The sequence below is a fragment of the Pelophylax lessonae genome (genome assembly GCF_965119305.1).
Source record: "Pelophylax lessonae genome assembly, chromosome: 3".
In the NCBI taxonomy this organism is placed as follows: Eukaryota; Metazoa; Chordata; class Amphibia; order Anura; family Ranidae; genus Pelophylax; species Pelophylax lessonae.
The window spans coordinates 60,218,871-60,234,200 of NC_138770.1; positions in this window are offsets into that span (position 1 = coordinate 60,218,871).

Sequence of the window (15,330 nt, forward strand, 5' to 3'; positions counted from 1 at the left end):
CCCTGCTTTGCAGCAGTAGCATAGCGATTAGCACTCCTGCCTTGCAGCACTAGCATAGTGGTTAGCACCCCTGCCTTCCATCACTAGAGTATTAGTCAGTACTCCTGCCTTGCAGCACTAGCATAGTGCTTAGCACCCCTGCCTTCCAGCACTAGCGTATTGGTCAGTTCTCCTGCCTTGCAGCACTAGCATAGTGGTTAGCACCCCTGCCTTCCAGCACTAGAGTATTGGTCAGTACTCCTGCCTTGCAGCACTAGCATAATGCTTAGCACTCCTGCCTTCCAGCACTAGCGTGTAGGTCAGTACTTCTGCCTTCCAGCACTAGCATAGTGGTTAGCACTTCTACCTTTTGGCACTAGCATGCTGGTTAGTGCCCCTGCTTTGCAGCACTAGCATAGTGATTAGCACCCCTGCCTTCCAGCACTAGCGTATTGGTCAGTACTCCTGATTCAAATCCCAGCCAGGAAACTGCTTTCATGGAATTTACTTGTTCTCCCTGTGCTTGCATGGGTTTCCTCCCACACTCCAAAGACATGTAGGTAGGTAAATTGGCCTTTATATGTGTATGTATAGTATGTGAGATGGGGACCTTAGATTGTAAGCTCTGTAAAAGCGAAGGGTGATGTAAAATGTACAATATGTAAAGCGCTGAATAAAAAATTGTCAGCCTAATAAATAACATACTTCTGATGTTAAGTCCCTGACCCTGCATATGGTTCATTTCTGTATAAAAAAAAAACCCAACCAATTAGTTTATTAAAATGTGATAAAAATAAAAACCAGAAGCCATCTAGCAGGAAAAAACGTGAATTTCCATGTAACAAAAGACCACAAGGACATCTGGATGGGCTGTTTTGTAGCTTTAAGCCTTGAAGCTCAACTCAAGGTCGTACATAACACTTAGCTGTCACTTTGTAAAGGTAATAGTCTCCTTGTACAAGTAGTGGATAATCAGAGCCATTTGTCTCAGCTTTCAGGATAAAGACTGGCAGAATGCAATGGTTATGCCGCAGTCAGGAGCGCGGTCATTAACGTACCGCCTCTAACTGCATCCATCCATTCTTCCCCCCTGGATCCAGAGAAGTAGACAAGAGTGGTAATTGGAACAAGTTCTGGGTATCCGGCGCCCATGCTGGGTTATTTCTCAGCACAGGGAAAATCGGATTATTCGTCTACTAGAAAAGGCGATATTCCTTAGAAGTAAATGTGTAGAAAAATGTAGCCTAATTATTCGATATTAGGCATAGCGTAATCCCTTCTGAATTGTCTGCATGTAGAGATGTCGTTATTTATTTTAACCCGTGTAAAGTCTAAGCCTTTGGTGCACGTGGGTAATCCTGTCTGCATTACATACACCCATCATCATCAATGCTAAACTCTATACAAGGTTCAAAAAGACACAGGTCCATCCACTTCAACCTATAGATTCATAATAATTTACAATGAGTTTAATTCCTTATCCACTGACCATCCTCATAGATTATAAAAGGGGGGAGTAGTTGGAATTGGCGCTACCTAATAAATATATAATAAAACAGTGGGGTATCCAGACCATGGAGTGTCACTCTATAAAAAATGTGCAAAATAAAGTGCCAGTGCAAAGGTGTATTGGATCAATAAAACCGTGCAGATAAAACTTCTGGCTGGATAAGTTAAAAGACACAAAGTGCTGGTAAAAATATTTAATGTGAAGTGACAGATTATAATAATAATAATAAAATCAATAATTGTTGATAAAAATTTCAGCTGTGTTTAAAAAATGGGTGAAAAAAGTGGTTGTGATAAAATCTCAAGTGCTTGTGTTCCGATTGTCCACTAGGGGTCGCACTCACCCTTCAACGGAGATACCAATAGTAGCTGTAGGGATATCCACAAGAGGGGTCCGTAGCAAACTCCCAGATATGGCTCCTAGAAATCCTCACAGACAGGTGGATCCCATCTGGGTGTTTAAGCACAGGAGCCCCATAGTGCAGTATATACTGAATAAATTATACTGAATAAATTATAAGATAAATAGTAGCAATTCATGGTGAAAACAGTAGCCGATCGATTCAGAGTGCAATTTGCAGCGCCGGGAAGCTTCCGCGTTCCAACCACGGACGACTGCAGACTGGAAATGACGTTGATGCAAAGTCCCGCCCTACGCGTTTCGTCATTGGACGTCTACTGGAGTGGTATCCTCATAGATATCATCATCTGACATTTATCATGTTTATCATGTTTTAATTATTTTTTTACATCATATAGAGCAGAGAGCAGAATGAAATAAGCCCTTTAACCTGAGAAATATCAGGTTTCTCCCCTGCTAGACAGGCCTGGGCCTGATGGACAGATATACAGTGCTTTGAAAAAGTATTCCTACCCCTTGAAATTTTCCATATTTTGTCATGTTACAAGTGCCCAGTGGAGTCTCCCCCCCTGCCCACCCCTTGTTCTGGCCCTGACTTCAATGGTCCTACAGTGCATCAATGGTAAGTATAAATGGGTCAGGGGTTACGTTTTTAGGAGACACTCAGGAGAAATAAATATATGAGAGATGTTTTCGCTGCCAATGGATTCCTACAGTGCCTTAAAAAAGTATTCATACCCCTAGAAATTTTCCACATTTTGTCATGTTACAATCAAAAATGTCAATTTATTTTATTGGGATTTTATGTGGTAGACCAATACAAAGTGGCACATAATTGTGAAGTGGGAGGAAAATGATAAATGGTTTTCAAAATGTATTACAAATAAATATGTGAAAAGTGTGGCGTGCATTTGTATTCACCCAAACCCCCCCCCCCCCCCCCCACCGAGTCAATACTTTGTACAACCACCTTTCCCTGCAATTACAGCTGCAAATCTTTTTGGGGATGTCTCTACCAGCTTTGCACATCTAGAGAGGGACATTTCTGCCCATTCTTCTTTCCACAATATCTCAAGCTCTGTCAGATTGGATGGAGAGCGTCTGTGATCAGCAATTTTCAAGTCTTGCCACGGATTCTCAAATGGATTTAGGTCTGGACTATGACTGGGCCATTCTAACTCATGAATATGCTTTGATGTAAACCATTTCATTGTAGCTCTGGCTGTATGTTTAGGGTCGTTGTCCTGCTGGAAGGTGAACCTCCGCCCCAGTTTCAAGTTGTTTGCAGACTCTCACAGGTTTTCTTCTAAGATCGCCCTGTATTTGGCTCCATCCATCTTCCCATCAACTCTGACCAGCTTCCCTGTCCCTGCTGAAGAAAATAATTCCCACAACATGATGCTGCCACCACCATGTTTCACGGTGGGGATGGTGTGTTCAGGGTGATGTGCAGTGTTAGTTTTCCTCCACACATAGCGTTTTGCTTTTAGGCCTAAAAGTTCAATTTTGGTCTCATCTGACCAGAGGACCTTCTTCCACATGTTTGCTGTGTCCCCCACATTGCTTCCTGCAAACTGCAGACGGGACTTCAAATGGCTTTCTTTCACCAATGGCTTTCTTCTTGCCACTTTTCCTTAAAGGGCAGATTTGTGGAGTGCACAACTAATAGTTATCCTGTGGACAGATTCTCCCACCTGAGCTGTGGATCTCTGCAGCTAGTCCAGGGTTACCATGGGCCTCTTGGCTCCTTCTCTGATGAATGCTCTCCTTGCCCGGCCGGTCAGTTTAGGTGGACGGCCATGTCTTGGTAGGGTTGCAGTTGTGCCATACTCTTTCCATTTTCGGATGATGGATTAAACAGTGCTCCATGAGATGTTCAAAGCTTGGAATATTTCTTTATAACCTAACCCTGCTTTATACTTCTCCTGACCCGTCTGGTGTGTTCCTTGGCTTTCATGATGCTGTTTGTTCACTAAGGTTCTATTTACTAATTAGGTGACTGCTGAAGGCAATTGGTTCCACTAGATTTTAGTTAAGGGGGGCTGAATATAAATGCAGCCACACTTTTCACATATTTATTTGTAACAAATGTTGAAAACCATTTATCATTTTCCTTTCACTTCACAATTATGTGCTGCTTTGTGTCAGTCTATCCTCTATCGCATAAAATCCCAATAAAATAAATTAAAATTTTTGGTTGTAACATGGCAAAATGTGGAAAATTTCAAAGGGTATGAATACTTTTTTAAGGCACTGTAGGAATCCATTGGCAAAAAAAAAAACAACTCTCATATATGTATTTCTCCTGAGTGTCTCCTGAAAGCTTAACCCCTAACCCCTGACCAATTTATGCTTACCATTGATGCACTGTAGGTTCATTGAAGGCAGGGCTGGGACAAGGGGTGGGAAGGAGGGGGCAACTGCCCTGGGCACAAGGAGATTGGGGGGGTTGTGTTGGGAGGGGGAATTTGGGAGGCATCAGGGGGTTAGCATTGTTCTGGGAGGAGAAATTTGATGGGGGGTGCTAGGAGTGGTGATTATGGGGGATTTGTGTTGGGAGGGATTTAGGGGGTTTGTGCTAGAAGAGGTGATATGGTAGAGGGGGGAGAGGATGTGTGCTAGGAGGGGACTTTTTTTTGGGGGGGGGGGGTTGAGCTAGGAGAAGGGATTGGAGGATTTGTGCTGGGAGGGGGAATTTGGAGTGGGAGGACGATGTGTACTCAGGAGGGAGGGTGATTTTTGCTGACACATAATGCTCAAACATCTTGGGGGGGGAGGGGAGGGGGTGCAGCTTTGCAACCTGGGCTCTAGATGACCTTGTCCTAACACTGATTGAAGTCCTTGCAGGATGCTCAGTTTTTCTAGGTATGGGGGAGCATATGACTACCACCCAGGATGCAAGGATCAGTCCTAAGTGGCCAATCACCAGGCCCCCCTCACCTGATGAGGAGTCATCAACCCTTTGTAAGCTATGATATGGAGCTTAAAAACAAGTAGTGGGGAGTTTTTTTTTACCTTAATGCGGAGAATGCATTAAGGTAAAAAAAGCTTTTTGACCTTAGAACCACTTTAAATAGGGTTTGGACCCCTGACTTAAAGAGTAACTCCAGTTTTGTTGAGAAAAAAAAACATTGGCCTGGGCAGGAAGGGGGTGAAAGTGCCCGGTAGGCAAGTGGTTAATATTTCTTATTTTATTTTCCATTCCCTTTTTCTCTCCTCTTAGTCTTCTTTATCTTCCACGGTGGGACCTCCCCATGGGCCAGTGCGGCTTCTCAGGACCAGTTAACCTCCTTTATTCAACTGATGGTGAATGTCCCATGGATATATATAAGATTAAAAGTCCAGAAATGCAGCGCTAGTCCTTTGTAATAAACAGCATTCAAATCACATAAAATGAACACTAAAATCGCAATAAAAGTCCATAAAGTAAATATTGGAAGGAGAGATGAAATCCCCATCAGAGGCCTCTAAAGATGAATGCTGATGACGAAACGCTTTAGGGGGGGGATCTGATGTATGACGAAAGCACGCTACCAGCTGCAGCCATTTTGATTGAATTGTTTTGATGCCTTTTTTGACCAGTTGTTTGTAAGTACAATTTTAATAAAGCCTTGAATGATTCTTTACTTACTATGCTCCCATTTTCTGCTTTTCTATTTGTTGTTTCAGTGAGTCCTAATTGATTGGGAATTTGGCATTAATTTACGATCATGGAGCTGCCTGTTTGAATCTACATGTACAGCCCAATGATGCCTGATGGGAGTCGTTCTGCTTGATGTTCAGTGCTGAGTCGTGGATCCAATAATGTCACATGCCTATATGACCACTCTATAATTTGAGGAAATTTTATTTACATGTACAGTATCTCACAAAAGTGATTTCTTGAAGGGACTCTGCCCAAAAGTTAACAACAAAAGAAATGTACCTGCAAAAGAGGAGAGTGAATTGTGAAAAAAAATAACTTTAAGGCTCCATTTACATACAGGCGTCTCAGATTGTGGGCAGAATTGCCACGATTCTGCCCACAATCCCGAATCATTGCAAGTTGAGGGACGCCCTTGCAATTCCCGTGACTTGCCAATGGCACCCCAAACACGGTGCGATTTTGCCTCGATTGTTCCCTGACGTTTCAAAATTCAGATGCAGAGAAGAATCTGAATTCTCAGCGTCACTCTCAGCGTATATCAGGTTTGACATAAAGAAGAGAGAGGCAAAGGGATCTAATGCTCTCTGTTTAAAATAATTTTGTTTTATTGGTTATTAAAAAAGAATAGCGCGCAAATGCAAAAGAAATTACTACCAAATCTGAAGAGAGTCCATAAATAAAAATGGGGGTTTGGTCCCACCATATGGCCATATCGTGCGCTCAAGCCCACTACTGCGTCAAAGTACCCCATTATCAGTGGGTCCTACACTATCCATGAAAAAGAGATGAATCCAGCCTTTCTAACCCTTGGAGATAATACTCCTTGCTGGGAAAAATGTGCAAATGCACTACAGGGGACTCCTCCTATATCCACTTGATGGTGGACACTGATTGAGTACAGGTGTATGTGGGGGGTGGGGAGGGCTGCTCAACCTCGATAGTCTGGTCAGACTGTTTATTGGTTATTAGCATGTATGAACTTACATGGGATGGCACTAAAGCAGTGCAAACTCTAGGCGCTTGTCACCGCTCACATAAAACAAATTGTGATTATTGTTATATTTTGAATAAATATGTTTCTTCATTATAGAACACTTAAAATTGGAACTATGGTCTAAAGACCCCTGAGGAAGATTTGTTTGAAACGCGTAGGGTCTCCAGAACCAGGCTTCAGGTTCCTCCATGTTGTAATCGTCACAATTCTAAGTTCATACATGCTAATTCCCAATAAAATTATTTTGAACGGAGACCCAAGCCAATATTACATCCGAGCCATTGAGCAATCCCTATTGAAACGGGCTTGAGGAGAAAGATTATTAACCCTTAGAGGAACTGCTCGTTTAACCTAGTGGTAATACACAAGTCAGAGTTTCAGATGAGGGGCCATTTTTTGGGTGGTGGTGGCGGCGGAAAGCACTAGCACTTTTCAAACACTGGTCAAGCACCTTTTCCAACCTGCTTTTTGCACAAGGGCAAAAGAAGCTTTATATGGACTATGAATGTTGTAGCCTGGTCGCAAGTTTCAGCTGAAGTTGTTCAGACTGTTTGTTCTGTTATTAAAGTTTCTACAAAGCAGTGAATCGTTGAATTATGGGAGATGTAGTTCAGGGAGGAGTGAAGACTATGGATCGGCTGTGTGACTGAACTATTTTCCCAGGGAGCCTTGGGACTCGCAGGGGCAGTTGGAAGTGTCTTTATAAAGGGGGCAGGACCAAGATTTGATCTCTTGCCTTGAGGACAGTGCGCTGTGAGGAAGGGGAAGAGCTGCTGCGGAGAGCAGAGAAGGATAGGCCGGAGGCTTAGTGGACAGACACCGGAGAGAGAGAGAGCGGTTTGCGGACGGATCTCAGTGGTGGACCGAGCAAAGGGACACCTGGAGAGGCTGCGAGTACTCCTGAGGAAAGCAGGACGCTGGTGGTGTGGACTGCGGAACACAGAGTTCATCACATTGGGTGAGAGAGATCCGATTTAAATTATTTGCTGTACTACTAGACTGAGCCAGGGCGGGTCTGCAAAGCAGTTTAGCAGAAGGCCGCACTAGTTCTAACAGTCGCCACAGGACACTGCAGTATTGAATAGTGCGTGGCGGATCAGAAGGCCTTACCCCTCCTTTTCAGTTCTAGATTGGCTACCAGGTGTGGAGTGCGGGTACCTCTGTTCTCCCTTTCTGTTTGGATTACAGTTAATGGTTATTCTTATGGTGGATTACAGTTAATTAATCACCTTTACCGTGGATTACAAGTACTTTCCCTGGATTGGTTAAGGATACCTTTGCCGGCAAAGACTAGCAAGGCCTTGCTCATTCAGGAGACTCTTGTAAATATAAAGTAAAGGGGGCCCCCTATAGGATACAGAGTGCACTCTGTATATATATATATATACACACACAGTGCCTTGCGAAAGTATTCGGCCCCCTTGAACTTTGCGAACTTTTGCCACATTTCAGGCTTCAAACATAAAGATATAAAACTGTAATTTTTTGTGAAGAATCAACAACAAGTGGGACACAATCATGAAGTGGAACGAAATTTATTGGATATTTCAAACTTTGTTAACAAATAAAAACTGAAAAATTAGGCGTGCAAAATTATTCAGCCCCTTTACTCTCGCAGGGCACTGTATATATATATATATATATATATATATATATATATATATATATATATATACAGTAAACCCCCCTCCATTGCGGGGGGTTACGTTTCGGACCCACCCGCGAAAAGTGAAAATCCGCGAAATAGAAATACCCTATTTAAATACACTGTAGGCATGTTTTTATAACTTTCACTGTACTTTTAAAAGCATTTTAAGGTCTTTAAACACACTTTTAAAACAATAGAAACTAATTTAAACACATAAAAGATACTGAGAGACATAGCAAGAGCTAAGGAAAAATATTTAATTATCAATGATTTAATTAGTAAAATAACATTAGAGAAAAAAACGAAATATACCGGGACCGCAAAAACTGAACCGCGAAATAACGGGGGTTTACTGTAGTCTAGTTTTAGTATATTAGAGTCACTGAGATAAGTTGGTACTAGTTTGAGGTTACATTTAATCTCTATAAATCATTGATTTGTGGTCACTCTCGCATTGCATCCGAAAAGTACTGTATGTACAGATTACTAATACATTAATCTTTCACTATATATATATATATATATATATATATGTTGGGATTGTTCTTTTAGATTCTGAGTGCTGAATCTCATCCAGCTCTAGGTTGAGGATTCAGGATCACTTTTATCATTGATCTCTTTGTATTGAACGTTTTATTGAAACTGTTTGTGCATTTTACTAAACTCAAGTTAAAGATAAGTAAATCTGATTCTTTACCGCAATCTGGTAATGTCTAATTATTCAGAATGTCAGAACCGATAGTGTCAAGTTTGTTGGACAACACTCAGGGCAACAGAAGTGAGGAGAATGTGTGTGTACTTAGCCACTCCCCAGGGGGCAGGGCTACAAATGTTTGGATATTGTCTTGCACCTTATGAATGCATAAATGCACCATATGATTTATTTTGGCACATTGTCACTTTACAATTTGTCTCTAGCGCTTTACTTGGTTAACTTGCACCAGTCACTTTTTCATATTTTTAAGCACTTTAACGAGCTAGTATATAATGGCATCTGATGCTCATCTTTCAATAGCGCTGTACCTTATTTTTTATTATCATTTTCTTACTTCGCGGTGGTAAACATAGTTGATATAGCTGCTGTGTTGCACACAGAGATGTATAGTAACTAAGTAGAACTACTTCACTACTGTACTTAAGTACCAAAAGGCGGTATCTGTACTTTCCTGGAGTAGAATTTTTCTCTCCTACTTCCACTTTTACTTCACTACATTTTTTCGATGATTTCAATACTTCTACTCCGATATTTTTTTTTTGTGCTGCATAGTTACTCATTACAATTATAAAAATGACCACTGCCAGAACAGTAGATGGCAGGTTTCATGAAGCTCAAAACATGTGTATTATCAGCGCATACGAAAATAAATGCTACTGTATGTATAAATAAAAGCTGCATTTGAAATAATAAAAAACAATATGATGTTCAAACTTTTGACTTCTTTCTTTAATAACTACATAACACAGTACTTGTACTTTTACTTTCAGTACTTGAGTAGCAAAATTTAAAAAAAAAACTACTTGCAATACTTAAGTACAAAAAATGTTGAATACTTTAGTACTTCTACTCAAGTCACTTTTTGATCGAGCACTTCCACTTCTACTCAAGTCACTTTTTGATCGAGCACATGTACTTTTACTCAAGTATGGGTTTCGAGTACTTTATACAACTTGGGTTGCACATAATATTATTTAATAGTTTGCGTTGATTTACAAACCTTTTTCACAGTAATAACACCTTAACCCTAACAAAAAATAAATAAATAAAAAGTAACCCTAACCCCTACCTTAACACCAACCCTAACCTAACCTTGTGTATTTATTTTACATTTATTTATTAATTTATTATTATTATTATTATTATTATTATTATTATTATTAGTAGTAGTAGTAGTAGTAGTAGTAGCAGTGGTGGTGGTAGTAGTAGTAGTAGTAGTATTAACACCCTAACCCTAACAAAAACAAATAAAAAATAACTCTAACCCCAACCCTAACCCTAACCTAACCTTATGGCTTCTTTCACACGGCCGCTCCGTGTGAGAGCTCCGCTGCGGGACTTTTATTTTTTTTTTCCACGGAGCGGATGACATTTGTGTCATCCGCTCCGTGTGCCCGCATATCATCCCATCCGTTTGCGGATGATATGCGGACATAATGTAAGTATATGGCACTGCGGATGTCAGCGGATGACACCGCTGACATCCGATTTTCCTTCCTTTCCGTTTTTTACACGGAAGAAAAAATAGGGTTCTGTTCCATTCGAAAAAACAGAACAGAACTGAAAGGAGGAAAATCGGATGTCAGCGGATGGTATTCCGCTGACATCCGCAGTGCCATTCACTTACATTGATGTCCGCAAATCATCCGCAAAAAAATAGGATGATTTGCGGACACACGGAGCGGCCGTGTGAAAGGACCCAAACTCTAACCGCTTACCCCAGCAAAAAAAAATAATCATGTATACATAATAATAATAATAATAACAAAAGAAAAAAAGCTAAAAAAGGTGGAAAGCCCAGCAACAAATAATGCAACAGATGATAGTTTTCTCTATTGGCTAATAAGAAAAAGCCAAAGCATAAAAAGCTGCAAAAAAAGAAAAAAAAAACACAGAAAAAATGCTCAAAGACACTACACTCAGATGTATGCAACATAAGGGTTTACAACCGCTTTAATTATCCTATAACTGAATACAGTTACCAGAATGCAATATTTTTTTTTTTTTTTTGCAAAAGTGGGCTTTTAAGAGGTTGAATCTGCCTACATTTTGCCTTTCATGGTTCCTTCCTCAATTTAATTAACGTGCTGAAGACATTAAAAAAAGAATTAAAAATTCTGTTTTCATCACACACCTTAACCACTTCAGCACCGGAAGGATTTCCCCCCTTAATGACCAGGCCATATTTTGCGATTCGGCACTGTGTTACAGTAACAAAATATTGCGCAGTCGTGCGACGATGTACCCAAATACAATTGATTTTCTTTTTTTCCCACAAACAGAGCTTTCTTTTGGTGGTATTTGATCCCCTCTGCGGTTTTTAGATTTTGCGCTATAAACAAAAAAGAGCGACAATTTTGAAAAAAACGCCAGATTTTTACTTTCTACTTAAATAAAGGGGGGGTATCGTTTTCGATATTGGATGTTGGAAAAAAAGGGGGGGATTTGGAACTTAAAATAGGTACCTGAGGACAATTGGCACATAATATAGCGTAAGAAAAATAGAATCATTTATAGGCGGGTCCACAACATAATAACATTATAAAAAATGGCCATCCCTACTGATAAGGGGGAAAAAGGGGGGGGGGGATATTGTTTTCGATATTGGATGTTGGATGTCCTCCAGGCAGGAAATGAAGCTTCTAATGCATATTGTGAGAAGCTCACAGTGTTCAGTGAAATGAGAACAAGCCTTATCAGTAGAGGAGAGAATCCTTAAAAAAGAGCCTGTGTAAGAATGAAGGGAAGGCTGGAGGTGGGATTTAATCCCAGCTTGGCTATCAGCTCTGTCAATGTCTATGTAGTCTCGTCTTTGCTGGGGTGGAACTTTCTGTCACTGTGCCTCGAGTCAAAGGATTTCCCTGAAATGTATGAATTTCTTCTCTTTGACTGACATCTCTAAGGGCGTGTAACTGACTGTCCAAAATCCATTCATCAGAACATGTTTTGCTTAGGGCACCAGAAACCACATACGGTAAGCTGGAGCCCATAAACTGCTGCATTGAAGGAACAGGTAGTGCAAACTTTGCAGATAAACCGTATCTACAGTAACATTCTATATTGTCAGCTGCAAGAGGAAGCCCTCAAAGATCCCCCATCCCCTGGAGGTGTCAGGTGTGTATGTGTCTCCGTTCAGACTTCTGAAATTTTAGGCTTCAGGGCTGTAGGGGAAGAGAATCTGCAAGATGCATAGCTTCCATCTGTCCCTGATTTCCTTATCATTTGTCCCTCATTTTGGTCTGATCTATATACACAGCTCAAAAAAATTAAATGAACACTTTTTAATCAGAGTAAGTATCAAGTCAATTAAACTCCTGGGATATTGAAATGGTCAGTTAAGTAGCAGAGGGGGTTGTTAATCAGTTTCAGCTGCTTTGGTGTTAATGAAATTAACAGCAGTTGCACTAGATGGGCAACAATGAGACAACCTCCAAAACAGGAATGGTTTTACAGGTGGAGGCCACGGACATTTTCTTTCCCCTACTCATCTTTTCTGACTAGTCTTGCATTTGGCACTACTGGTAACATGAGGAGATACCTGGACCCTATAGAGGTTGCACCAGCAGTCCAACTCCTCCAGGATGGCACATCAATACATGCCATTGCCAGAAGGTTTACTGTGTCTCCCAGCACAGTCTCAAGAGCATGGAGGAAATTCCAGAAGACAGGCAGTTACTCTAGGAGAGCTGGACAGGGCTGTAGAAGGTCCTTAACCCATCAGCAGGACCGGTATCTGCTCCTTTGTGTAAGGAGGAACAGGATGAGCACTGCCAGAGCCCTACAAAATGAAATCCAGCAGGCCACAGGTGTGAATATCTCCGACCAAATAATCAGAATAAGACTTTATGAGGGTGGCCTGAGGGCCCGACATCCTCTAGTGGGCCCTGTGCCCACTGCCAGCACCGTGGAGCTTGATTGCCATTTTCCATTGAACACCAGAATTGGCAGGTCTACCACTGGCACCCTGTGCTTTTCACAGATGAGAGCAGGTTCACCCTGAGCAGACGTGAAAGGGTCTGGAGAAGCCGTGAAGAACGTTATGCTGCCTGTAACATTGTTCACCATGACCGGTTTAGTGGTGGGTCAGTGATGGTCTGGGGAGGCATATCCATGGAGGGATGCACAAACCTCCACAGGCTAGACAATGGCACCCTGACTGCCATTAGGTATTGGGATGAAATCCCTGGACCCATTGTCAGACCCTACACTGGTGCAGTGGGTCCTGGGTTCCTCATGGTGCACGACAATACCCGGCCTCATGCTGCGAGAATATGCAGCCACTTCCTGGAGGATGAAGGAATTGATAACATTGAATGGCCCCCCACCTCTGGGACATTATGTTTCCGTCCATCCGACGGATGCAGACTGCAACTCAGTCTGTTCAGGAGCTCAGTGATGCCCTGGTCCAGGTCTGGGAGGAAATACCCCAGGATACCATCCATCGTCTCATTAGGACCATGCCCCAACTTTGTCAGGAAGGCATACAAGCACATGGGGGCCATAAAAACTACTGAGGACCATTTTGAGTTGTTGCAATGAAATTTCAGCAAAATGGACGAGCCTGCTGCATCATTTTTTCACTTTGATTTTTGGATCGTCTTTGTATTCAGTCCTCTGTAGGATTCCTAACACATTACCCAGTCCATACCAGTATAGATCCTAACACATTACACAGTGCATACCAGTATAGATATCCAGCATGAGATTTTTCCCCATTGAGATCTGATCTGTTTTCAAAAAAGTGTTGATTTCATTTTTTGAGCAGTGTAGTTGTATATAAAATGCACCACTTATCTATCAAAAAGTGCTTCCCAGTGCTAAACCTTTCATCCAATTTCTAAAAAAAAGCACTTGCAGGTTTAACCAATCATTTGGTTTTTTTTTGTACGATTCTCCTTTGGGGGGGGGGGGGGGCATGGCAGGGTATGTGTCCTATGCCTACGTACTTTAGCTAATAGTAGTCCCTTCAGAAAGTTGGGAAGTATAAAAATGTGAAATATTTTGGTGCAATTTGTAATACTAAAACTGTAGTAGAAACTGTAGTGTTCCCCTAAAACCCCGCACACATGGGCCAAATGTCGGGAGACATCGGCCAGTTAAGAAAAAATGGTTGACATTCGGCTCGTGTGTATGCCACCCTGTCCGACAGAAGGTGGCTTCTGTCGGACAAACATGCTGGAAAACCAGCAGCCGACCAACACCAGATCAGTGCTCCCAGCAAATGTCAGAGAGCGCTGATCGAAGTGTTCTGGTGGGTGGGTTGTCCCCCTGTCAGAACACAACAGCTCAGCAGGGGAGATCGCTATACTAACTTTGCATAGTTAGTACAGCGGCTCTGACTGAAGCTGACAAATTTTTTTTTTTTTTAACCCAAAAAACTCATAGTGTGTACCAGGCTGTACTTTGGTGGACAGCAGAGAAACACCTCTTAATTTAATGGTCAGTGATAAAGGGCCCCTTAAATTGGTGGCCAGAGGAGAAGGGCCCCTTACATTGATGGCCAGAGAAGAGGGTTGCTTTCAATAGCAGTCAACGGAAGATGGCTCTCTTACCTTGATGGTCAACAGCAAAAGATCCCTCCTACATTGGTGGCCAGTGGAGAAGCGCCTCTTACATTGGTGGTCAACAAGAGAAGGTCTCTTTACATTGACGGTAAAGGGAAGAAGGTCCCCTTACATTGGTAGTAAACAGGAATAGGCCCCTCTTACACTGGCGGCCAGTAAAGAAGCACCTCATACATTGACAGTCAACAGGAGAAAGTCTCCTTTCATGGGTGGCCAGTGGAGGAGCACCTCTTATATTGTTGGTTAACAGGAGCAGGTCTCCTAACATTGATGGACAATGAAATTAGGTCCCCTTACATTGGTGGTCAACATGAGATGGTCCCCCTTACATTGATGAACAGTGGAGAAGTACCTCCTACATTGCTGGTCACCAGGGGAAAGCCTCCTTTCTTTGGTGGTCAGTGGAGAAGCACTTCTTACATTGGTGGTCAACAGGAGAAGGTCCCTGTACACTAGTGGTCAGAAAAATAGGGTCCTTTACATTAACTTTAATATTTAACATATTACATTAAAAAAGGTACAATAATTGTACCCGAACATTGGTGGTCAAATATATAAGACAGACATTACAGTAGATATATACGGATGAATACTACGTTCATTAGAAGCCGAGAAGATGCAGGGGGTCACCGAGGTCCTACATGTTTCGCCATTTCATTGGCTTCATCAGGGACTAAGTGACTTGTGACCTCTCGCAGTGGCTCTAAATACTAATAAATAAGAATGTTACTAGTGTTCATATGTGCATATAAACGCACAAAATCCAAATCAATATATTAGCATTTAAGGCATATAAATACAGATAAGCATTTCAAACTTACCAAAGCGTAATAAACATAGACACAGCAACTGTAAACTGCATGACTGGACGTGTGCATAACATGGTGCCAGACCTCCCCCCGAAAGTCCCGGAT